The sequence below is a fragment of the Elephantulus edwardii genome, unplaced genomic scaffold, assembly GCF_000299155.1.
Source record: "Elephantulus edwardii isolate Elephantulus edwardi_28Jun2011 unplaced genomic scaffold, EleEdw1.0 scaffold00109, whole genome shotgun sequence".
In the NCBI taxonomy this organism is placed as follows: Eukaryota; Metazoa; Chordata; class Mammalia; order Macroscelidea; family Macroscelididae; genus Elephantulus; species Elephantulus edwardii.
The window spans coordinates 11,677,366-11,703,105 of record NW_006399859.1 but is presented as its reverse complement, the minus strand read 5'-3'; positions in this window follow the sequence as shown (position 1 = coordinate 11,703,105).

The following is a 25,740-nucleotide window of genomic DNA, read 5'->3' as shown; positions in this document are numbered from 1 at the left end:
CTTGGATACTATCACCAAGAGGTGGGGACGGGGCTTGGGCGCTGCTAGGGGTTTATGCAGCAGCACCCTGTGTGTTAAGGGTCACACAGGTGTGGGTTGCAGCGGGGTCACACAGTGTCAGGTAGTCTTCCTTCCTCTGGGGTCTCACAGTCTTCGCTCCTCTGGAGTTCTTCAGTAGGTGGCTGGCTGTTGTTCTTCCCGGGTCTCTTCCAGGCCCCTCTCATGGTGGAACCCCGTCTGGCGGCGGCGTTCTCCTGTCTGGCAGCGGCTGGCAGCGGCATTCTCGCGCTGCGTCGTTCTCGCTGGCACTGCATCGCTCTCGCTGGCGCTACGTTGCTCTCGCTCTGTTTGATTTCTTGACTACCAACTCCATGAGTCTTGATTGTGGACCCAACTAAAGGAAAATCATTGATAACTTAAATTTCCTCTCCTATTAATCAAGATGTTGATTATTGTTCCAGTTGTGAGAACTATTGCTTTATGTTGAGATGTAATCCATACTAAAGGATCTTTGATCTTCACCAGTAAATGCTTCAAGTCCTCTCTCAGCAAGCAAGACTGTGTCATCTGCATATTGCACGTTGTTGTTAAGTCTTCCTCCAATCCTGTTACCACCTTCTTGTTCATATAGCCCAGTTTATCAGATTATATGTTAAGCATGTTGTTGTGATTGCCATTGAGTTGGGCACAACTCATAGCGACCCTATAAACAAAATACCTGACGTCTTTCTATAACTATCAACATTTATCAAAGTTCATAGGGTTTCTGGAGGCATGTTGTTTAGGAAGTGGTTGCCACTCCTGCAGACTGAATAAGTATAAAGAAAGGATATAACCCTGATGCACATTTCCTCATATTTTAAACTGTGCCATATCTCCTTATTAGTATGATTGCATCTTAATCCATGTACACGTTCTGCATAAACTCAATTAAGTGTTCAAGTTATTCTTTTCAGTGTTTTCTAAATTGTGAGTCATTAAGTCAAATGCTTTTGGATAGTCAATAAAAGACAAGTAACTATTTTTCTTGTGTTCTATGCTTCTGGCCATGATCTGTCTGACATCCCCAATAATATCCCTGTTTCATACTCTCTTCTGAATACAACTAGAATTTCTGGCAATTCCCTGTTGATGAATTAGCCATTTTAAAACTAACTCTAGCAACACTTTACTTGCATGTGATATTAATGATATTGCTCTCTACTTCCTGTATTCTGTAGTATCACTTTTTTTTAAATATAATTTTTCTTTGGAGTGGACAAAGATATATATGTCTTCCCATCCATTTAACTCTCTCCCAAAATTCTTGGCTTAGTAGAGGGAGCACATTTGTGAAATACCTCAACTGTTGTTCTATGAATTCCTGGGGCCTTGTTTTCACCAATGCAGTGTGAACTTCTTCCTTCGGTGTTGTGAGATATTGATCATATACTGTCTCCTAAGGAAGCTCTGGTGTCATAGTCTGTAGGGAGTTATACTGCTGAACCAGAGGTGGTACCTCATTAACTGTTCAAATCTACGAGTGGATTCAGAAACATAGTCTTTTCCAGTGTTATTTGTTGTTGTTGTTAGGTGTTGTCAAGTTGAGCACAACTCATAGTGACCCTATGAACAAAAGATCTGAATGCTGTTCTATCCTGTGCCATCCTCACACTTCCTGACACACAAGAGTGCATTGCAGAAGTCACCGTATCAATCTTCCTTGTTGAGAGTCTTCTTCTCTTTTGCCAACCCTCCACCCTTCCCAGAATCATGTCCTTCTCCAAGGAATAGCACCTTCTAGCAAATTGCCCAGAGAGCATTTCTTGCCTCCAAAGAGCACTCCAGCTGCACTCTCTTCAAGACATTTATTATCTGTTCATTCTCTTGGCCATCCATGGTATGTTCAGTGATCTTCTCCAACACCACAGCTCACAGGCATCAATTATTTTTCTGTTATCTTTATTCATTTCCCAGCTCTCAAATGCATAGCTACTAATCAGAAAGACTATGGCCTGAATCAGATGCACATTTGTCTTCAAACTGACATCACTACTCCTCAATAACTTGGGAAGGTCCTTAACTGCAGGTTTTCTCAGTGCAATGTGTCTCTTTATTTCCTGACTGCTTATTTCCTATCAGTCAGCTATGAGTTGATTCTCACTGAACAGCAGTCAGTGACTACTGAATTGGTCAAAAACCAATTCATTCTTTTCTCACTCATTCACTGCCGTTGAGTGGAAACAGACTTTTGGATGACCCTGCAACTGGTTTTTAAAGGCTGCAAATTGTGTGAGAGGAGAGTGCCCATCTTTCTCTTAGAGAACTGTTGGTGGATTTAAACCAGCACAGAGATGCAGCCCTTGGATTTGCAGCACAACTTCCTATGGGCAAGGCCTCTGGAGCTCCATTTTCTAGGTCTTTCCTAGGTCACTTTAATTGCCTACTTAATATACTTATTATTACCATCAAGTCAGAACCAACGCATCACTCACCCTCCAGTGGATTTCAGAGGCAGTAAATCACCCAGGAGGAGATAGCCCATTTTTCTTCTGTGGAGCAGCTGGTGGATTCCAACCACGTGCCTTTTGAGTTGCAGCACAGCTTCTTATCATTAGACCACCAGAGCTTCCTATATTACTTGCACATTTTGGTTACCTTTAATGGCAAGCACAGTCTCTAGTAAGTAAAATGTCTAGTCCTGAAATCTAGTTTTGATTTAGCTTGAAGTCTTCATCTCTTTCTCCTTTCTTAAATAAAGTCAAAGTCACAGGAACAGGTAGAGATTCCAGCATATTTGAAGTGGCTCACATTTCCATCCATAATGCTCTGAGATAGCAAGATTTCCCCCAGATTTTGGGTTCCATTTTCTTCATGTGTCTGTCTTTGGATGTAAGGAAGCTTAGAATAAACCAGCAGCTCCATTTTCCTAGTCATTTAGCAGCGCTGTGGTTGTGCATCTGTTTTATTTGTTCCTGCTGGATTTTATGTCAGGTCAGGTTCTCTGGGACTTGATGACAGAGACCTGTGTGCAGAAAGTTTATCTGGCATATTCTTGGCATACCACCAGTATTCCACATATCACATATGAACAAGTCTTAGCAGAGCTTCCTGAGTAAGATGAACTAGAGAGTTTACTTTCTGTCAATGAAGATCTTATGGATCACAATAGGACATTGTTTAACTTACTTATTTTGGATCTGCAGGGAGAATCAAATCACTAGAGGACACCATTACAATGGGTAAAGTAGAAGGTCAGCAAAGGCACAGGAGAACCTTGGTATGATGAATTGGAAAATGCAACATTGCTAGCACTGGTGGGAAATACGTAGTTCTGCTGTCATAAGCCACCATCAGTTAGAGTCTAGTTGGCAGCTGATCACAACAGCAACACTCAATAGTACATTGTTATTATGTCCCATTGAGTCAGAACCAACTCACAGCTGACCCTCCAGCAGGTTTTTTCCAAGACAATAAATTACACGGAAAAAACTGCCCTGTTTTCTATAGAGCAACTTCTAGATTTGGACCATGTGCCTTTGGGCTGGTAGCATGACTCCTGACTAAAGCTGGATGGGACAAATCTAAGAGTTTGGCTAATGGATATTTGCAGCCGGTGTTCCATTTTAAAAAAACACATGATGCCTGTCACACTTGTATTTTTAAAAGAACTCTGATTGGAGCAGGGATGCTATTTGTGAGATGACTCTCTGATTGGTTTTAGAGAGTGTATCAGATATGATTCAGAAAGATAGTGCTGAAATTCATGACATGTGCAAAAGGGACTTAACATTCTCAAATGAACTCCTGAAAAGTAGAAAAAGATTTCCTGATGTATTTCGCCAAAGTCTTTTGAGGCTATTAAGAAAGTACTCAGATGAAGCTAAAAAGTGCACTAATGGTTATTTTTCTAGGACAATTGAATTACAGGGCCAATCTTTATCTAACTTAAATCACATTGAGGCAGTTTATTTTAAAAATTGGATACAAGTGTTCTGGTTTGAAAGGTGACTGACTGGTAACCTCTGACACAGCCTCTTCCAATTTACTAATAAACATCTATGAAGACAGAAAAGTGTTTTAGAAAGATGCATTTAAAAGCTGTAACTAAGAGTAACAAACTACAGCTGGAACCTGGGACTAATTTACACCCACTCCAAGGCCACAGGATTGGCTTGAGAAGACAGACTCTGTTCTGCCCTCACTCCGAAATGAGAAACAGACTAAGTTTCCGGTTTCAATAATACTGACAATTGCTGTTGACACTTACTGAGTCTTAGCAGTGCTCCAGGAAAGGCTGTAAGTATTTTGTATGAATTAACAAATATAATCTTCTCAGCAATGCTAAGAAAGATAAGCTATCATTTATCTAATTTTACTGTTTCAGAAACTGAGGCATAAAAAAGTTAAATATCTTACACAGTGTCACAAAAGCTAGTAAGTAATTGTTTTTTTTTTTGTAAGTAATTGTTTTTAATGTGTTACAGAGTCAGAAATGGTTCATAGCTGACCTTCCAGTTGGTTTTCAAAGGTATAAACCACACAGGAGGAAACTGCTCATCTTTCTTCCGCCGAACAGCTGATGGATTTAGAATAATGTGTCTTTGAGTTGGCAGTGCTGTCCTTGCCACTAAGCCACCAGAGCTTCCTAGTAAACAATAAAAAATAAAATTTCATGCAGAACTTTCAGAATGAAAATTTATGCAGTTTATCTACTTTTTCAATTGTGTATCTCTGGTGGCCTAGTGGCAAGAAGCTGATCTCCAGTCCTGAAAACATGAGGTTTAAATGCTAGTGGTTCGAATCTTCCAAAAGCTCAGCATAAGAAGGTCGAGCAATCTCCCCCCATGCCATTAACTGCCTCTGAAGACCTGCTAGAGGGTCAGCTTTGGGTCAGTGCTGACTTGATGGTACACAACAACAACAACAACAATTTAAGATACAAGAGTCTTCTAGCAGAAATCTAGGAAACCAAATCATACAATGTCCCAAAGATAACAAAGCATGCTGTGCCAAAGAAAAAGGGGGGTGGATTGTCATAAATGTAGCAAGAAACTCATAATTATGTAATTATTTGGATAACTCCTGCAGATAAATCAATATTCAAACTCCATGTTGTCGAGTTGGTTCTGGCTCATAGTGAGCCTCTGTCAGGCATCTGGGGCTGTAAATAGTTCAGGAGGAGATTGGTCATCTTTCTCACCAGGAGCCGCTGGTGGATTAGAATGGCTGGAGACTCTTGGTCTTTGGTTAGCAGTGCAACTCGCTTCAGGCGTGCCCCCAATTGACCCCTGGGCAGATAAATTAGTGCCCTCCCCTAGAATGGACAATAGATAATTTGAATTTTATAACATAGATATATAGTACTATGAGTCCATAAGAAACAAGATATGATCTTAAATATATTCCATTTGAATTTCAAGATCACCTTAGGAATAGGTTTGAGCTATTGAACACCAATGACTGAAGACCAGATGAGTGGTGGGATAATATCAAGGATATCATCCAAGAAGAAAGTAAAAGGTCATTACAAAGACAGAGGAGAAAGAAAATATCAAAATGAATGTCAGAAGAGACTATAAAAATTGCATTAGAGCATTGAGAAGACAAAACAAAGGGAAAAGGTGCCCAAGTAAGAGAGCTGAACAGAAGACTTACAAGGGCAGGTTGAAAAGATAAAACAAAGTGTTAAAATGAAATGTGCAAGGGGCTGGAGTCAGAGAATATAAAAGGAAGAACTTGCTCTGTATTTCTCAAACTGAAAGAACTGGGGGGAAAAATTCAAGCCTTGAGTTTCAATACTGAGAGATGCTATGGGCAAAATCTTAACTAATCCAGGAAGTATCAAAAGAACATGGAAGCTCAAATTTTTTAAGTCAACCATAGTAGTAGTAGTAGTAGTAGTAGTAGTAGTAGTAGTAGTAGTAGTAGTAGTAGTAGTAGTAGTAGTAGTTAGTAGTAGTAGTTAGTAGTAGTAGTAGTAGGAGGAGGAGGAGGAGGAGGAAGAAGAAGAGGAAGAGGAGGAGGAAGAGGAAGAGGAAGAAAGAAAGAATATGGAAGGAATACACAGAGTTGACACTAAAAAAAATTCAGGATGTACGATATGAACAATAGTCAATGGTGATAAAGGAAAAGTTTCAAGCTGCATTGAAGGCATTGGCCCTAGAAATTGACGGGGTACCAAATGATATGTTTCAACTGACAGATGTAACAACAGACTCACCAATCTCTGACTAGAAATTTGGAGGACAGCTGCCTGGCTGGCTGACTGGAAGAGATCCATATTTGTTCCCATTCTTAAGAAAGATGATTCAATAGTATATGGACTTTATTAAGCAATATCATTACTATCAAATGCAAACATAATATTGCTGAAGGTCATCCAAAAAAAGACTAGAACAGTGCATTGGTAGGGAACTTGCACTTCCAGAAGTTCAGGCAGGGTTTAGAAGGGACTGTAGCACCAGAGATTTTGTCTCTGATGTCAGATAGATCCTGACTGAAAGCAGAGAATACCAGAAGATGTCTGTTTGTGTTTTAGTGACTATGCAAAAGCATTTCACTGTGTGGATCATAACAAACTACAGCTAACATTAGAAGAGAGGAGAGGGTAATGAAAATGAATAAATAGATAAGTTGTGCATGCTGTGCAATTCACAATAAGGAGAGGGTTAAACATGATAATTAACTGCATTAATGAGAATTAATATTGCAGAAAGCTCTGGTGGTATAATCCATAGGAAGTTAATCTGCTAAAACAAAAGTCAACCCTCTTTGGAAGTCTGAATCCACCACCTGCTTCTTAAGAGAAAAAAAGTGGTCTCACAATTTGGTGAATGGATTGAGGGGGTAAAGGAAATGGAAGTATCTGACAGGGATCAAAAAAGATCGGCAATGGTGGGCATAGTCCAAGGGTAATTAGTTTTATAAAACATGGTGTATGAGGATGAATGTATGAAGCATAATGTCAATGAAGGAAAGTGGGGGGAGAAATCCGCATTTAAAAAAATTACCCTCTCCTCCTACATGCTTTTTTAATTGAGATTTTAATGAAAATGTATTAAGAATTTGGATTTCCATGCATCCATTGTTGAACATTTTCCTCCCTGGTCCCTCTCAGTTTGCTTTTTCCTTTGGAAAAAAGGTTATTTCATTGTTCCTCCTCCTATGTGTTTTACAGCTTCCAAAAACCTGCTGGAGGTCCATTATGAATTGTTTCTGATGTTGATTTAAATTTTATAAAACGAAATGTCTGTTAGTTATTATGTAAAATATAATACAGTTTGTAAATGTTCACTGAAATAAAAATAAATTAATTTGAAAAGTATATCAGTAACATTTGCAAAAACTTACCTTATAGTAGACCAATAAAAGTTTCACAAATCCCAGGAAATAAATATTGTATTGACTACATTCTCTCTTTGCTATGTAGCTGGCTTAGAAATTAATAATAAAATTCTCAGACATTAAAAAACACTGCCCCACAAAAGTATCATTAAAAGAGAACATAGGAATGAAGATACAGGATATCAGAGGTCCTGTCACATTGTCAATGTTACTTTTTTAAAGCCAAGTTCATAGAGTAACATGATCTCACTATTTAAGGATCAATCACAGCAAACTAAATGAATAAACTCATTCAGTTCAATAAAGTAGTAAGTAAATAGCAAAATAAAGGGAAGGGGGAAAGATGCAGAAACAAACACAATAGGATTGAAACATATGAGAGATTGTGAGATGATTTTCTTAATGCTCAATATTAATTTTATTTCTCCTAATCTTCTATAGAAGCTGAAAAGTTACAGATTTAATTTGCTAAATTCCACAGTAGTTAGAAGTGATCATGGAAAGTCAGTCTAGTCTCTGCTTTATAAATGGAAGATGCTTGAGAGAGCTTCATAGTCCTTTGTAAAACGAGATGCAGAGCTTGTCTGCTTTTCCATCCCCAACTAAATTTTCTGTTTTGAGTGTTATTCTTGGTATCTGAGGTTGTAACCATCTCATGACCATGAACTCTCAAAAAAGAGAAGGAATGCTATCAGGCTAAGGTTAGACATCTGAAAAACAGATTGAGTATAGATTCCTGATGACCCTGTGAAGTAGTTAAATAAAGCTATGATCTTCACAATTACTTGCTATGCATCAGAGAGCTGGACAATGACCAAGAACGATAGAAGAAGAAGCAATGCCTTTGAGTTATGGTGCTGGAGAAGTGTACTGAATATACCATGAACTGTTAGGAGAACAAAGAGTTTTGTCCTGGAGAAGGTGAAACCGGAATGCTCTTTAGAGGCAAATATTTTAAAGCTTCGTCTAACATAATTTGAGCATGTTGCAAGGAGGGACAGTGCAAGAGAGGAAGACCCCGGATGAGATGGAGTAACTCAGCGACTGGGGTAATGGTGTCAGAGATAATGAGTTTGGCTCAGGATAGAGCAAGTTTCGGAGCTGTTGTACGTATAAGGTTGCTATGAGTTGGAGTTGACTTGACAGCACAAAACAACAGCAACCATTTAGTCTGAGCTTATTATTCTGAATGAAAAAGAAATGCCTATTAAGCCATGATGTGTTTCATTTTCTTACTGTTGTCATTGTTAGGTGCAGTGAAGTTAAACTCACAGTGACCTCAAGGAAGATAGTAGCACTGTCCCATAGGGGTTACTGGGCTGTGATCTTTGTGGAAACAGATTACCAGATTTTTGTCTCACGAAGCTACTGTATGAGTTCAAACTGCAAAAGTTTCTGCTGGCAGGAAAGCACTTAACTATTGTTCCCCCAGAACTTCCATGCTGAAGAAGCAGTATGTCTGTTAAGGTCAGTTGTTCAACCCCACCAGCCTCTCTGTGGTGGAAAGATAGGCAGTCTCCTCCTGCTATGCCTTGGAAACCAATTCCACAGCAGCGTGAAGGCACACTGCTGACTTATACAGTGTAAGTTAAAGAAATGATTTTGAAATAAGGGCAAATAAAATTTTTAGAAATAGAGAAATGACAAAGGTAAGATTCAGACCAGTGTGTCACAAACACAGAGAATTTTTAAATGTTAAGATAGTGTCATGCTAATGGAGTTGTCTACTTTTAAATGAATCTTTTATAATACAAAAAGAAAAATCACTTTCTATTCAGATTTTCATTTTCTTTTCATTGCTATGTTAGTCGGAAACTGGTATTGAAAACAAAGCACTTGTGGGTATTTTAAGCAGAACTTGATTTAAGACATCACATTCTTTTTTTAAAAAATAGAAAAATTAAATTTACAGAAACATTGGAAGGAACAGAAATGTACATTGTGACAGTTAATGTCATGTCCATGTCAACTTGGGTGGGCCATGACTACCAATAGTTTGGTAGGTGTTATATAATCAACCCCTATTTGTGATTGGATGTAAATGACCAGTCAGTTCAAAGGAGCTTCCTTGAGAGTGTGCCCTGCATTCAATATATACGGATATTCTGGCAAATCACTCATTCCCTCTCTATCTCTCCTGCATTAAACTTGTCACCCAGTCATTGTCAGCCTACCGCCTGACTGCAGATTTTGGAATTCACTACCTCTCAATCTCATAAGCCTGCAGTCTTCTGACTGACCAGATATTTTGGGGATTTATTAACATCTGCAACTTAGTATCTCATAAAAACCTCTTAACATTCAGGCATGAGATTTGCCAGTATCTTCAACTATGTGAGCCATTCCCTTAAACCAACTCATGGCCACCACATTGGAACTAATTAATAACTTAGCTTCCAGTGGTTTTTCAGGGGCTATAAATAGAATGGGATGAGATTGCTCATCCTTCTTCCTCAAAGCAGATGGTAGATTTGAAGTGCCTGCCTTGGAGTTGGCAGTGTAACTCTTTAACCACTAGGCCACCAGAGCTCCCCTTAAAACATCTCTCTTTATATATTTATATATGTGCATCAGTGGTTTTGCTCTCTAGAGAACCCAGTTCACATGTTGCAGAAGATAGTGGAGGGCACATGCTGATGTCCCCTGCTAGCTTTCAGGGTATCAAGAAGTTACTACTACAGGAAATTAACGACTGACAGTGGTCACTGTTGCCTGCAGTGCCAAGGTGGGTGCCACTGTGAGGAGAGGCCCTGAGGCCACCACACAGCGGGAGAAGAAATAATAGCTTCTGCTTCCCTTCTGTATTCGAAATCTCACAGTGAGGGCCTCTCATTAATGGACTATAAATCAGAACCCTGCTGGCAAAGGCTTTGGGGAAATTAGCTGTGGGTTCCAGCCCCCCATGATGAAGAGAAGCTGTGGGGACAAGGCAGTGGTGGTAAGTACTGGCAGACAACTTGACACTTTTATTTATTTTGGAATATTTCATTTAAGAAAAAAAAAAAACAAAAACGCTCTTTCAGTAACCTTTCCATTCCATGCTACACAACTATGTTTCTACCCAATATGTTGCACCCAAATTCTGGAAATAGAATTACAGTCAGAAGGGCAGAAAATGTAACCAAAGGATTCTTTAACAGGGGTTAATGATTTAACCTGGATACTAAAGTATTTATTACTAGCTACACGAAAGAGACATTCCCACTCCTGTTCCTAGACTGGAAAGGGGCAAATCAAGTATGGTGATTTTAAAATGTCCTCAAATATGGAATTTTTAATTCTTTTGAAGAAGTGGAACATTATTTTTATCTGCTTGGATGTCAAATGGACTAAACGACATATTACTAAAAACAGTGATGAGCGGCATCTGAGAAGACATTTGACTTCTTCCTTGTTTTAACTATCAGATCCCTTGCTCTGGGTGAATCGAGCTGCCACTGTGGAGGAGGCTCTCAGGACTAGGAGCTGAGACCTCCTGCAAATAATCATGTGAGTGAGCTTAGAAGCAGATCCTATAGCCACAGTCAAGTCTCCTGATCACTTCCACCCTTACTAACACCTTGACTGCAACCTCATGAAAACACTGAGCCAAAACCATCTAGCTAAGTCACTTCCAGATTCTCAATATAAAAACTTTACGGGATAATAAAAGCTTGTCATTTTAAGAGGTTAAATGTTGAGGAAATCTGTTACACAGCAATATGTGAGGACTATAATATTCCTAAAGATGATGTAAAGTTGAAATGTAGAGTTGAGGAAGAAATAATGCCATTGAGGATGCAGCCACTGCCAGAATCACCAAGCCAAGCTGGACGGGGGAAGCAAATGAAAGTTCTACCCTTATGCCCTTCCATCTTCTTCCAGAGTATACTTCAACAAAGCTTGACAAAAGTCAGGTGCAAGTGAGCCCAATATGTACGTATCAGCCTCTCTGGAGCACAGCATAGAGCTGAAAAGATCAGAGAAGAAACCATACAGATTCAACAGAGAATAAACATGGTTTGATTGGTCTCACTTGTGAACAGTATTTCAACCAGGGTTATTCCTATGTGACACAGTGACTGCAACAATGGGCTGGACTATGGCAAGGATCATGATGCTAGATGTTTGCACTATAGGGTAAGTTTTTGATCTATTGTTCATAGTTTTTGTTGATTGCCTTCAAGTTGAGCATGACTCTATGAACAACGGGCTTGAAGCCCCTCTACAACTATCAACATTTGTCAAAATTCATAGGGTTTCCAGAGGCATGTTCTTTAGGAAGCGGATGCCACTTCTGCTTCCATAGGGTCACTGCAATTTGCACTTGACTTGATGGCACCTAACAACAACAACATTTCAACCAGCTTTTGACTAGAGAAGAAATATTTGGAGCTATATAAAACAAGAAATAGCTTACAAAACAACTATGAGATATCATCTCACCCCAGTAAGAATAGCAAAATTTAACAGAGAGGTAAACAACAAATGCTGGCAAGATTGCAGAGAAACTGGAACCCTTATTCACTGTTGGTGGGAGTGTAAAATGGTGCAACCACTGTGGAAGGCTGTATGGAGCTTTCTCAAAAAGTTGCAAATAGGAATACCGTTTGATTGAGCAATTCCACTACTGGGAATATACCCTAAAGACATACAACTGACACCCAAGCAGATATATGCACACCCATGTTTATCACGGCTTTGTGCACAATAGCAAAGAGTTGGAAACAACCTAAGTGCCCATCAAAAAACAAATGGATAGGGAAGTTGTGGTATATTCACACAATGGAATACTATGCTGCATTGAAAAACAAGAACTCATGCAATATTCTTAAAAATGGGTGAACCTGGAGGACATTATGCTGAATGAAATATCTCAGTCACAAAAGGGCATATTTGTCCTGCATAGTGCCACTGTTGTAGAACAGGACTGACATCAGGGTTGGGGTGAGACTGAGAAAAATTGTATAAATTATGTATGCGTTGAAACAGATGAGGGAGAGAACTGTTTGGAAGCGATATATGATTGGGTATTATGGTTATGACAAGAGTCCAGAATGAAGGTTACACAGTGGATTGTACTTGGGAGGGGGGATTGTGTACCAATTAAATAATTTTTCTTTTCCTTTTCAGAGAGAAGAGCGAACTGGGGGGAGGGGTGGGCAGGGAGAAAAATGCAACAATGAATGTATGGAGATCCAAAATCTCTGTTGACGTTCATTAAAATTAATTTAAAAATAAAAAAGAAATAGCTTACAGCAACTTTATACAATTGTGGGAGCTGGACAAAAATTTATTTATGGTGTTGCTTTCCTATCTGGGGCTGGAGGCTAAAGTCAGTAAAACAGGGAATAAGGAAAAAAAAGATGGACAGAAATTGAAATGTTAAGAACTTGAATATATGATAGGCCTTCTATGTGAGACAATAGTCCAGAATAAGAGGTACATTGCAAAGAAGACTAAGGGGGCGATAAGCAGGAAATTGTGCAACAATGAATGAATATTTTTAAAAAGTGAACTAGGGGTGAGAGAAAGGAAGGGAAAGGAGAAACGTTTGCAACAATGAATGAATGAATGAATGAAAACACAACTTTTTTGTAAAATTGCATTCACATCACAATTAAAATTAAAAATTGTATTATAAAAAAAAAGAACTGAAGCACACAAGTCTCTCTTTACCTCTAAACCTTTGAAAATAAATGCCACCTGCAGGAGAAATGGGTACCCTTTCTCATAGAGCTGAACTGCTTCCAGTTTAGGAGATGGAGAAGCTGAAGGCACAGTCTCCACAGGACCTGGAGGAATGGGGAGCCCACATGCTGCCCCATCTTAACCAGGAGAGACAGCAGAGCAGAGACAACATGCTCTGATACAACTGTAATTCCCAGTCTGCACCAATCCTGGGAGTGTGGAGACCACGGCTCCTACTCTGCCTCTCACACAACTACTTTCTCTGAATCAGATGCCCCAGAACTATACAAGGAAGTAACTCTAGAACATGGCTCCAAATTAAGTGAATCAATAAAATACAAATGCAATAGAATTGCTAATGAATAAAATAAAAGCAAAATAAAGTATCTAAATAATAATATATTAGAGCAAAAGATTTCAGGGATTCAAGGGTAATTTTGTTGTAGAAAAATCCATTAACATAATGATGTTAATTTGAAGAATAAAACCTTTCTGGGAGGGAAATTTGCAACTATGTAGAAATGAAAATTCAACTTTTCTGTAAACTTTTGTAAAAATTACAATTTGAAAAAAAATTAAAAAATAAAACTGATGGGATAATCTCAACAGATGACAAAGTAGTAGTTAAAAAAATCCAATGTTCATATCTAATTTTAAAACAAGTTTTTTTAAAAAAAATACAAACTCTGGAGAACTAGCAATAGAAAAATACTCACTCAACATAAAATGCTGTACAGTGATAGCTACCATTATCTTTGATCTTGAAGCACCATAAACATTCTCTTAAATGAAAAGCAAGAGAAGGCTGAGATGCTGGATCTTTCTATTATTTTGCAGCACTGTTCTAACAATTCTGTCTGCTGCCATAAAACATGAAGCAGAAATAAAAGGTCAAATTGGTGGAAAGGAAGAAACAAAATTACTGTCTTTATTTGCAGACAATATGATTACATATCTTTAAAAATCTGCAAGTGAATCAGCTGAAAGCTCCAGTACTAATTTATAACAAGTAAAATAATGACATACAAGAGAAATGTAAAAGCCCAGTAACTTTTCTTTATGCCAGAAATAACCATTCAGATACTAGAATAGAGAAAAGATTCTAATCACAATAGAAACCTGAAACAGTAAATGCCCTGTGACATTGACATTTTCAAAGAGTAGGGATTATTTTGATGACGGTCTCTCAATTTGAGGTTATCTGATGCTTCTCCATGATTAGATTCAGGCTATGCAATTTTTTTGACAGGAACAATTTGGAAAAGATGCTGTATACAGTTTCAGTACATCATATTATGATGTAATATATATATGTGTCTCATTACTAGTGATACTTTGATCTTTTGGTCAAGGTGATGATTTGTCATATTTCTCTATGGTAAAAGTTTCATCTTTGTAGTTAATAAGTACCGTGTGGGAACTTATTTTGAGATCATGTAAATGTCAATACTGTTTTTTATCAAACTTCCACCTTTTTCAACTGTTTAAAATGATAATGCTGGCATGGGTGCGTGCGCGTGCGCGCGCGCGCACACACACACACACCGCATTGATTTCAACTCATGGCAACTCATTTATTTCGGAGTCAACTGCTCCACAGATTTTCTTAGCTGTGACTTCTACAGAGGAGGTTAGCAGGTCTTTCTTCTGCAAAGGAACTTCGTGGGTGGGTTCTGTCATTCTTTAGGTGAGAATGAATTGTCAACTTTCAGGCTAACAACTGACCACAGGCCATTTGTGTCACCCAGGTTCCTTTCATATAGTGGTAATGGGCTTGTAAATAGTTCCTACCCATTAGACAGCAACTGGATAATGTTTATTAGAAACATTAATACTATTCATTGTCTTCAGTCTAATAATTCAACTTTTGTGAATCTGTCAAAAGATAGATAAAAATGAGAGGTGTAACAAAAGTGATACTGTTTTTATTTAAGAAATATTCATAATAGTGTAAATATGATAGCAAGTACATTTCTAACAGTAAATAGATGGGTAAACAAATTATGGTAGCTCTTTGTGATACAATCATTATAATATTCTTTAAGACTAATGGAACAAAACCAGTCAGTAAACAAAAGCCCTGATGGTACAGTGGGTTAATGGTTGGTCTGCTAATTTAAAGTTTGAAGGTTCAAACCCACAAGTAACTCCATGAGAGAAAAATAGTATAATCTGCTTCCATAAAGATTCACAATCTTGGAAAACCATATGGGGAAGCTCTATTCTTTCTTATAAGAGTAGTAAGAATTGGAATTAAACTGACATCAGTGGGTTTGGATTTTTATTTGTTTGAAGATACAGCGTTTAAAACTGCATATATATTATATAGTATTATATGTGGATATTAGTTTTTTTTAGGAAAATATAAAAATTTTAATAGTATTTGTTTCTAGGAGTAGTTTTGCATGTATTTTCTTCTTCATTCTTTGCTATATTTCCTCAATATTACACAATAAGCCCTTACATATTCTTTTTATAATTAAAAGAAATAATAAAGAAACACCATGTACAAATGATTTTTCCTACATAGTTGCCTTGTACAAATTTGTGATCAATGTGTTACTGCCTCAGGAGTCAGCAACAAAGCTTCAGTGGAACAGCTGACAAAGCAGGTGAAATAATTCTGATGTGTTTGGTAGCCATTAAAATGTGACATTTAATACTATACAATTGCATCCATCTGGCCAGACCATTTTATTTATTAACCTCACTGATTTAATCAACAATTGACCCCATATTTAGGCAATATGTTATCATATACAATGTATTTTCGCATTTACTCTGTCATTTATTAAGTGCTGACTTCTTTCAGGTCATTCAATCTGACCATGGGGAGGGGAGGAATTCTTAAAATATCCCTGAAAACTGAAAGTCACTTTAGACGCTTTAGACCTCTCTTTCTTTGCTATACTTAGACTAGTGAAAGAGCTTTGACCTCAGACTCCGAATTCATAGTTGGCGTTTACTTTCTGCTCCTGACTTGTATTTTGATTCTCCTTAGTCATTTCATCTTTCTGTATTTCCTTTTCTGCATCTTCAAAATGAAGAACTCCTAAAAGTTTTTTTTAACTGGATTTGTCTATTATTCTTACATTACATGTTGGTTTCTTCCACGTCCAACCTGTCCAAGGAGCTCAGTTCCTGTGAGTCCACAGACATCAGAGCTCTTGGAGTGTATCTGCAAACATCATAGCAACAGTGCACTTTAACAAATTCACATCAGAAGAGATTTGCACTTTAGTTTGCTCTGACAATCATAAACACTGAATGAACACAATTGAATGTTAGCTCCATTTCTCCAGAGAATTTGGAATCTTCCCTGGCATGGTCTAGTTCTTTGTCTCCAACTCCCGTTTCTTCTCATTTGACCATCTTTGGAAACCTATGTAGCAAAGGAACTTTATAAATAAGTGCACCCTTATTATGCAAGAATATTCCAAGCTCCCACAAATGAGCAGTTCCCAATACATCTTACAGGTCCTGGTGGAAGTTTGGCTCCATTGTGGAGCTCTGGTAGCCTAGTGATAACAAGCGCAGTGCACTCCCAAAGACACATGGTTCAAGTCCACCAGCTGTTCTGTAAGAAAAAAAATGGAGGAACTCTTTCTGAGCAATTTACTGCCTCTGAAAACCCACTGGAGGGTTAGCTATTACTTGGTTTCGACTCAACCATGCACAACAACAATGGATGGACCATGTACTCTTCATATCAAACCTGTTTGGGATATGATCTTATGCTATTCTTGGTTGATGTAAGAGGACAGTTCCATCAACATCTAGCTGAATTTATAGAGGATGAACTGGTTTTGTATGAAAATACAATGGCCATATGCTGTTTTTATCTTCCTAGCACAAACTATGGCTGACTCTGAGAAGAATGGGAATCCCAGAACACTTGATCGTTCTAATGCGAAACTTATACTTGGACCAGGAGGCAGTCGTCAGAACAGAGCAAGGGAACACTTCATGGTTCAAAACTGGGAAGGGCATACGCCAGGGATGCATCCTATCTCCATACCTTTTCAACCTATATGCAGAAAAGATTATCCGGGAGGCTGGGCTCTATGAGGAGAAATGTGAGGTCAAGATTGGTGGATGATTTATCAACAACCTTCATTATGCGGATGACACAACCCTGCTTGCTGAAACTGAAGAGGACCTGAAGCGCCTGCTGCAGAGTGTCAAGGACTGTAGCCTCCAATATGGATTGAGGCTCAATGTCAAGAAGACAAAGATTCTCACCACTGGACCAATTGGCAGCATCAGGATGGATGGTGAAGAGATTGAGATTGTACACAGCTTTAGTTTGCTTGGCTCCATAGTCAACAGTCTTGGCACCAGCAGCCAGGAAATTAAAAGGCGCATTGCCATAGGAAAGTCTGCTGTTAGGGACCTCTCCAAAGTGCTGAAGAGCAATGGTATCTCTCTGGAGACTAAGGTGCGTCTGATACAGGTCATGGTCTTCGCAATCACTTGCTATGCATCAGAGAGTTGGACAATGACCAAGGAGGATAGGAGAATTGATGCCTTTGAGCTGTGGTGCTGGAGAAGAGTATTGAGAATACCATGGACTGCTAGGAAAACAAACAGATTTGTCCTGGAGAGGGTTAAAACGGGTGGCTCCTTGGAGGCAAGGATTCTGAGCCTCTGTCTAACATACTTTGGACATGTTGTGAGGAGAGACCGGTCCTTAGAGAGGGACATCATGCTTGGGAGGGTGGAGGGACAGCGCAGGAGAGGAAGGCCCTCTATGAGGTGGATTGATTCAGTGACTGGGATAATTGGGATGGGAGTGTCAGAGACAGTGCGATTGGCACAGGACAGAGTGGAGTTTAGGGCTGTTGTACATAGAGTCGCTATGAGTCGCAAGCAACTCGACGGCACATAACAGCAACAACAACAGCATTCATTGTTCCTGCTTTATGACCACATTATACTTTTCCTGTACAAGACTATTTTCTGTCCCTATTTTTAGTCACAATGGTTCATATTTAATTATCTCATTTCAGGTCTCTGGGGTAGAGAGATGGCCAGCTGTTGACTTAAATTCTCCTAGCTACAATGATTGAGTCACAGTGAGTATTTGGCTTTATTTGGTCAGTGAATAGTGAAATCTTGGAACTTTGGTAAAACAATTTGAAGTAAGGGCTGTTTACTGTGTTAATGTGCTGCACTGTTTGGGGAACAATGTTGGGTCCAGGGTGATATAATCTGAGCATGTTCTACCTAAGAATAATCACACAGAGGAGAACAGAGTCAAGAGACACAGACAGGGAAGACCTGTTGTTACTATGAAGTCACTTTAATGATGATGAGCTTGCCTGTCTATAACAAAGTGAAACCTGCACAGTTTGTGCCACCATTAGAATGTTCGAGCCCATTTTTGTGGCTACTGTGTCAATGGATTTCATTGGAGTTCCTAATGTTCATGGACTTTCTGTGTTACGGATTGAATTATGTCTCCTTAAAATATATCTTGTAAAATCCTAACTCTTTTAAAAAAATTTTATTTTATTAATTTTTGTGTGTTTGCCATCAAGTTGGATCTGACTGGTATGGGAGGAGATTGTCCCCCTTCTCCAGCAGAGCATCCGGTGGATTTGAACTATGTACTTATGGGGTTGCAGTACATCTTCTTGCCAAGAGGCCACGAGAGCTCCCTAAACTCCTAACTCTTAAATGCTTAACTCAAAAAGCAAGCAGTTCAAATCCACCAGCTGCTCCATGGTAAAAAGACGGGAGATCTCCTCTCATGCAATTTGTAGCCTTTGGAGATTTATTGGAGGGTCAGGTATGAGTGGGTTCCAACTTGACAACAATGCATTTGAGTTTTTGAGTTTTGTGTGGTTTACATTCCACATAAATCGGGAATGAGTTATCTTTATTGTATTAATGAGTATTAATAGGTGTAAAGTGTAGTTTGAGTCAATATTTTTAGAGATATAAAAGACATTTTAAAATCAATCCAAAAAAATATAAGGTGAGACAGATGCTCAAGACATCTGGAGATCTCCAAGGAACCAAGAAGCAGAAGCCCAAGAGACAAGGACCTTCCTCCAGAGCCAACAGAGTCTACTCTTCGAGTCAGACCCCTGAATTTGGACTTCTTGCCGCCTAAAATAGAAGGAAATAAATTTCTGTTTGCTAAAGCCATTCACTTGTTGTGTTTATACTATAACAGCACCAAATAAAAGTAAGGCACTCTACTTCGTCAAATGGGATCTTAGTTTCCAGTAATTGATCTTTCCTAAAACTTGTCCAAAGTACCCAAGTCAAAGTCTTCATTTCTAGGGAACATTTTGATTGAATTTCTTGTAAGACAGATAAGCTCATTCTTTTGACAGGCCACAGAAGAAGAATATTCAATGTTCTTTGGTAAAATGATAGTTCCAATGCTTCAATTGTTTTGGATTGAAGAGAGAAAGTGGCTGTGATGAAATCAGTGGAACCCTCAGAATTCAGTCTCAAGTTCACTTCAGCTAATCTATGCCTTTTGCAACCCACCTTGAACCTTTATTTCTTAAGTGAGTCTGAGTTAGTAATATTATTGCAACTTGAAGAATCCTACTTCAAAGAATTGTCTCTTGGGAAGATTATCTCTCTTCAATGTTAGCAGGAACTGTCTAGAATGTACTTAACAGTTGGCAGGCTAGGTAATTTAACTTTCACATGGTTCTTGCCTGAGGAATTAAAGCCAACCATCAACTGGTAAGTCTTGCTATAGATCTATACATTTTTAAAAGAAAATAAAGCAGAATTTTACTAAATGCAAATGTCCAATAACTGACTCCAAACCTGGTCATTCCTTATGAACTTTAACAGGTTTGCAGTTTCTCAAGAATTCTATGGAAGCACTCAGAAAATATCCCTCTAATTTGGAAAAAAAATTATATAGAAAAATTACACTGGAAAAATCTATCAGAGCTCTGGTGGCTTGGTGGTAAGGAGTTGCATCATCAACTCAAAGGCAAGTGGTTCAAATCCACCAGCCACTCTGTGATAGAAAAATAGGTAAGCTCTTCCTGTGTCATTTACTATCTCTTAAACCCACCAAAGGGTCAGTTACCAGTTGTTTCTGACACAACAGCATATAAGAACAACAACAATCACACCAATTTGGAAAAAGTGGAGGACTACACTGTGGGTACTACTGATAAAAGACAACATGAAATGATCTCTCAGGGTCCAGATACAGGTAATTCCTCACTTCCAGTAAGATTTCTCACTTCCAGTAAGATTCCTTTCTAGCTCTAACTTAAGTCGATTCTGAGATAAGTTGAACACCTCCTTTTTGATTGCTTTTTATTTTCAGTATCTTTTATAACTCCAATCTTTGTATACTTGAGAGCTGGAGACAGTGTATACAGATTTACAGGACATTAAAAATACAAAAACCCCAGAACGTGCAATTGTGCTCATGAGAAACCTGTACATAGACCAAGAGGCTATTGTGCTAACAAAGGAAGGGAACGCCTATTGCGTCAGGGCTGTATCCTCTCTCCATAGACATTCGATCTGTATACTGAGTAAATTATTCAAGAAGCTGGCTTCTATGAAGAGGAATGTGACATCAGGATCAGAGGAAGACTCATCAATAACCTGTGCTATGCAGATGACGCTACCTTGCTTGCTGAAAGTGAAGAGGACTTGAAGCACTTGCTGCAGAAGATCAAAGAAGTACAGCCTTTTAACATATATTGCAGCTCAATGTCAAGACAATTCTTACCTCTGAACCAACAGATGACATCATTATTTATGGAGAAAATATTGAAATTGTCAATGATTTCATCTTACTTGGATCCATAAACAATATCCTTGGTATCAGCAGTCAGGAAATCAGGAGATATATTACAGTGGGGAAATTCTGCAGTGGGATCTCTCCAGATTACTAAAGAACAATGATGTCAGTTTGAGGACTAAGGTACATCTGATTCAGACCATGGTCTTTCTGATCACTTGTTTTGCATCTGACAGCTGGACAATGAGTAAGGGTGACAGAAAAGTAATTGGTACCTTTCAACTATGGTGTTGAAGAGGAGTACTGAGCATCTCATGGACTGCCAAAAAGAACAAACAAGTATGTCTTGACGAAAGTGCAGCCAGAGTGTCCCTTGGAGGCAAAGATGATGCAGCTTTGTCGCACATATTTTGGGCATGTTGCTAGGAGAGGATATTCCTTGGAAAAGTAGAGCAGAAGATTCTCAGTCACATAGATTGGCATAGTGACTTTTTAAGTGGGCTCAAGTGTGTCAGGAAGGGTGAGGACGGCACAGGATAGGACAGGGTTCTGATCTGTTGTTCATAGAGACACTATGAGTCATACTCAGTGGCACCTAAAACAACTAACAAAAATACACAAATCATCAAAATGTACTCGAACAAGGAGGAAGCGTTGGACTACACTGGCATTTTGACAGACACAGTAATAACTCCACCTGCAGAAGGTTCTAGGTCATCTGGATTGTCTCTCAGTATGGAGATAGCATTTCTAGTCAGAGAATTAGTGAGAGTTGGCTGCATGGTCCTTTTCTTTTTTTCCCCTTCATATATATCATACTAACATCTCACTGCTTCCTGAATCTGCCTTCTCACTGCTTCCTGAATCTGCCTATCAACTTTAGCAAAGAAATCAGCATTTCAGCCTGTTTTCAAGTAACTGAAACCTGTGCTTTCATTTAGAAAATTAGCTCTATAAGGTAGTATTTTGAACTTCTTCTGTGGAGCTGCTGGTGGGTTCAAACCACTGGCCTTTTGGTTAGCAGCTCTATGTCTTAACTGTAGTAAGTAATTACATTGGACATCTGTAAGTGAACGTCTGAGAATGGTGACATCAGCAAATCTCAGGTTGCAACAGTTTATAGTACACATTACTAGTGATGAGTTGTGCACAGATAAATAATAATCATACATGAGATTCGTCATGACTCGGGGACTACTTGTACACAGTGGCCTAAATGAGACTTAACATTCTTTCCTGATATACTGAAGAGGCTAATCATTTAGGCTCTTACTAAAAGACTTATCCAACCCAGGAAGGAGTGTTTGATGTCTATAAACATCACAAGATTATAAAGTATGGAGGAATATATTGCAAGGGACCCCCTAACTTCTCTCAAGGTGATTATGCCTTGAGTAATTAAAAGAATATACTTTTCAATTGACCCAAACACCACGTCTTGTTCATTCTAATGAGAGTTATAACACTTGTAGAAAATATGCTTTTTATAGGACAGAATTAGGCTTATCTATGAGCAGCTTCATCTGGAGTAAACTTTGGATAAGATTTGTTAAACTGGTCAAGTTTTTAAGGCTTCTAGAAGATTTTATCAAACCAGAAGTTGAGAAGTGAAAACTATTTATTGAGGAAAACTCATGGGATGGTTAGAACTATTGATATAAATTAACTCACAACAATATTGTGATCTATTTGATCTTTATTTTACAAAATGAGGAAAGCATCTCAGAGAGAGAGTTACCCACAATCCTATCTCTAGACATGTATGTTTGGCAGAGCCTCTGCTCTTTCTGCACCTCTTAAGTTCTGCAAAAGTTTGGTTATGTTTCAAACCATCTTCTTTCTCTAATGATGCTGTTATGTGCCACTAAGTCAAGTACAACTCATAGGAACACTATGAACAACAGACTTGAATCCTGTCCTATCCTGTGCCGTTCTCATCATCTCTGACATACTTGAGCCCAGTGCTACAGTCAATATGTCAGTTCATCTTGTTGAGGGTCTTCCTCTCCTTTGCTGGCCCTCGACCTTTTCAAACATGATATTCCTTTCCAAGGAATAGCTCCGCTTAACAACTTGCTAGAAGTGTGTGAGATGAAGTTTTCTTGCTCTAAAGAGTGCTCTGGCTGTACTTTCTCTAAGATTCATCTATTAATTATTTTGTTAGTGTGTGTGATTTTTTTTTTCCTCCAACACTACAACTTAAAAATGCTAATTCTTTTTCTCTCATTCTTCTGCCCAGTTCTCAGATGCATAGCAAGTTATTGGAAAGACCACGGCTTAAATCAAGTGCATCTTAGTCTTTAAATTGACATCATTGCTCTTCAGGACTTTGGAGAGATTACAATAGTAGACTTTCCCAATGCAAATCATCTCCTGATCTCCTGATTACTGGTAATCAAAGTAAGATGATGTTCAAAGTAAGATGAAATCATTGACAATTTCAATATTTTTTCCCATCTATCATGATGTCACCTATAGGCCTAGGGGTGAGGATTTTTGTTTTCTTCATTTTGAGATGTAATCCATATTAAAGGCTGTAGTTCTTAATCTTCTGCAGCAAGTAGCTTAAGCCCTCCTCACTTTTAACAAGCAAGGTTGTGTCATCTATATAACAGAGTTGTTGATGAGTTTCCCTCCAATCCTGATGCCACATTCTTCATCACAGAGTTCAAATTCTTAAACGATTTGTGCAGCATACAGATTGAGTAGGTATTGATAAAGATAACCTTTGTATATACATACCTTCCTTGATTTTAAGCCATGGCAGTGTTTTAAACCATTGCTCTGTTCAGTCAACAGCTTTGTGGTATAGGTATAGCTTTCTCATCAGCCTAATTACGTGTTCTGGAATCCTCATTCTTCTCAATGTTAGCCATAGTTTGTTCTGGTCCACACAGTCACTTATTTATTCAACAAACATTTATTGAGTATCAAAATAAATTAAAACTGTCAAAAATTTCGCTTTACGTGAATCCACAATCAACATCCTTAGTGAAGGAATCAAGAAATCAAAAAACATGCTGCACTGGGAAAATCTAGAATCAAAAATCTCTCTAAGTGCTAAAGAGCACTTGGCACAAACAATATCAGCTTAATGACTAAAGTGCCCCTGATCCAAGATACAATCTTTTCAATTGTTTACAGTGCATCTGAAAGTTGGACAATGAGTAGGATGTCAAAAGAAGAACTGGTATCTTTGAATTGTGGGATTAGGAAGGTACTGAATATCCTTTGGACTGCGAAAAGGACAATCAATTCTCTCTTGGAGGATAGTGCAACCAGCATGCTTCTTAAAGACAAGTATTTTGAAACTGTATTTCACATATTTTAGGCATGTTGTCAGACTGTTGTTGTTGTTATGTGCCATCGAGTCGCCTGTGACTCATAGCGACCCTATGTGTACAACAGCCCTAAATCCTGCTCTATCCTCTGCCAATCTTACTGTCTCCAACACATTCACCCCCATTACCTCGGGCACTGACTCAGTTCATCTCATAGAGGGTCTTCTTCTCCTCTGCTGTCCCTCCACCCTCCCAAGCATGATGTCCCTCTTCAAGGACTGGTCTCTCCTTGCAACATGTTCAAAACATGTCAAACAAAGCTTCAGAATCCTTGCCTCCAAGGAGCAGACTGGTTTAACCCTCTCCAGGATGAATCTGTTTGTTTTCTTGGCAGTCCATGGTACATTCAGTACTCTTCTCCAGCACCACAGCTCAAAGGCATCAATTCTCCTTCTATCCTCCCTAGTCATTGTTCCACTCTCTGATGCATAACAAGTGATTGTTAAGACCATGGCCTGTATTGGGCACACCTTTATCTGCAGACTGACATATTTGCTCTTCAGTACTTTGGAGAGATTTCTTATAGAAGACATCATGTTGGGAAAGGTGGTGAGTCAGAGAGAGTAAGACCCTCAAAAAAGATAGATGGACACAATGACTACAAAAATGGGCTTGAGCACAGCAGAGATTGTGAGAATAGCACAGGATAGAAGAAGGCTAGGTGGATTGACACGGTGACTGCCATAATGGGCTCTTGTGTATCAGGATGCCACAGAATAAAACAGGGTTCAGATCTTTTGTTTATAGGGGCTCTATAAGTCATACTCGATTCAACCAGCACCTAGCAGCAACAAAACCAAGGGGATATTTGGAAATAAAAATCTGAGTTCACAAGAGAGACAAGTGAAAACACTTCTTTACAGAAAGAATCAGAGAAGAAATCCTAGAATCTTCTCTGCAGTTTAGCAGTATCTGGTCTTGACCATGACCATTTAGTATAAACAAATGCAAGAAGTAGAGGTAAGAGCAATAACGGTGTGTTTGAGATGAAGGTTGCTTAATATCACTGGAGAGTAGAGTATGAGCAGCCAGGGATGACAGCAGTGGAGATGGTGGTATTGGGAGTGGGTGGAAAGGAAGATGAAGACTGAAGAGAGATAAAGAAATGTTCATAAACTATATTATAATGCATTTATACTGTGTCCAAATGAGAATAGAAAAGCCATAAAAGGGTTTAAAGGAGAGAAAAAGTGATTTTTAGAACAGTAATTCCATCTGCAGTGGAGATCGACTTGGAAGAGTTCAGAGTCTGCTGTAGCCTTTCAGGTAAGAGAAGTCTGTGGTGTTAATGAAGCAAATGTCAAAAAGATGAAGAGTTGTGTGGCTTTCATGGAGGTTTAGAATTGGCAGGAATAGGTAAAAGAGAGAAAAGACTGGAGGATGACTAGGTTTCTGGTTTGGATATGTGATGGGGCCATTTGCCAATATGAAGATGCAGGAAGATAAACACTTTTGGAAAAGCTAAAGGAAACACTGCATGGTTCAAAACTAGGGAGGGTGTACACCAGGGATATATCCTAGCTTCATACCTTTTCAGTCTATATGCAGAACAGATTATTTAGGAAGCTGGGCTCTATGAGGAGAAATGTGGCATCAAGTTTGGAGGAAGACATCAACAATCTGTGTTATGCAGATGATACAATCCTGCATGCTGAAACTGAGGAG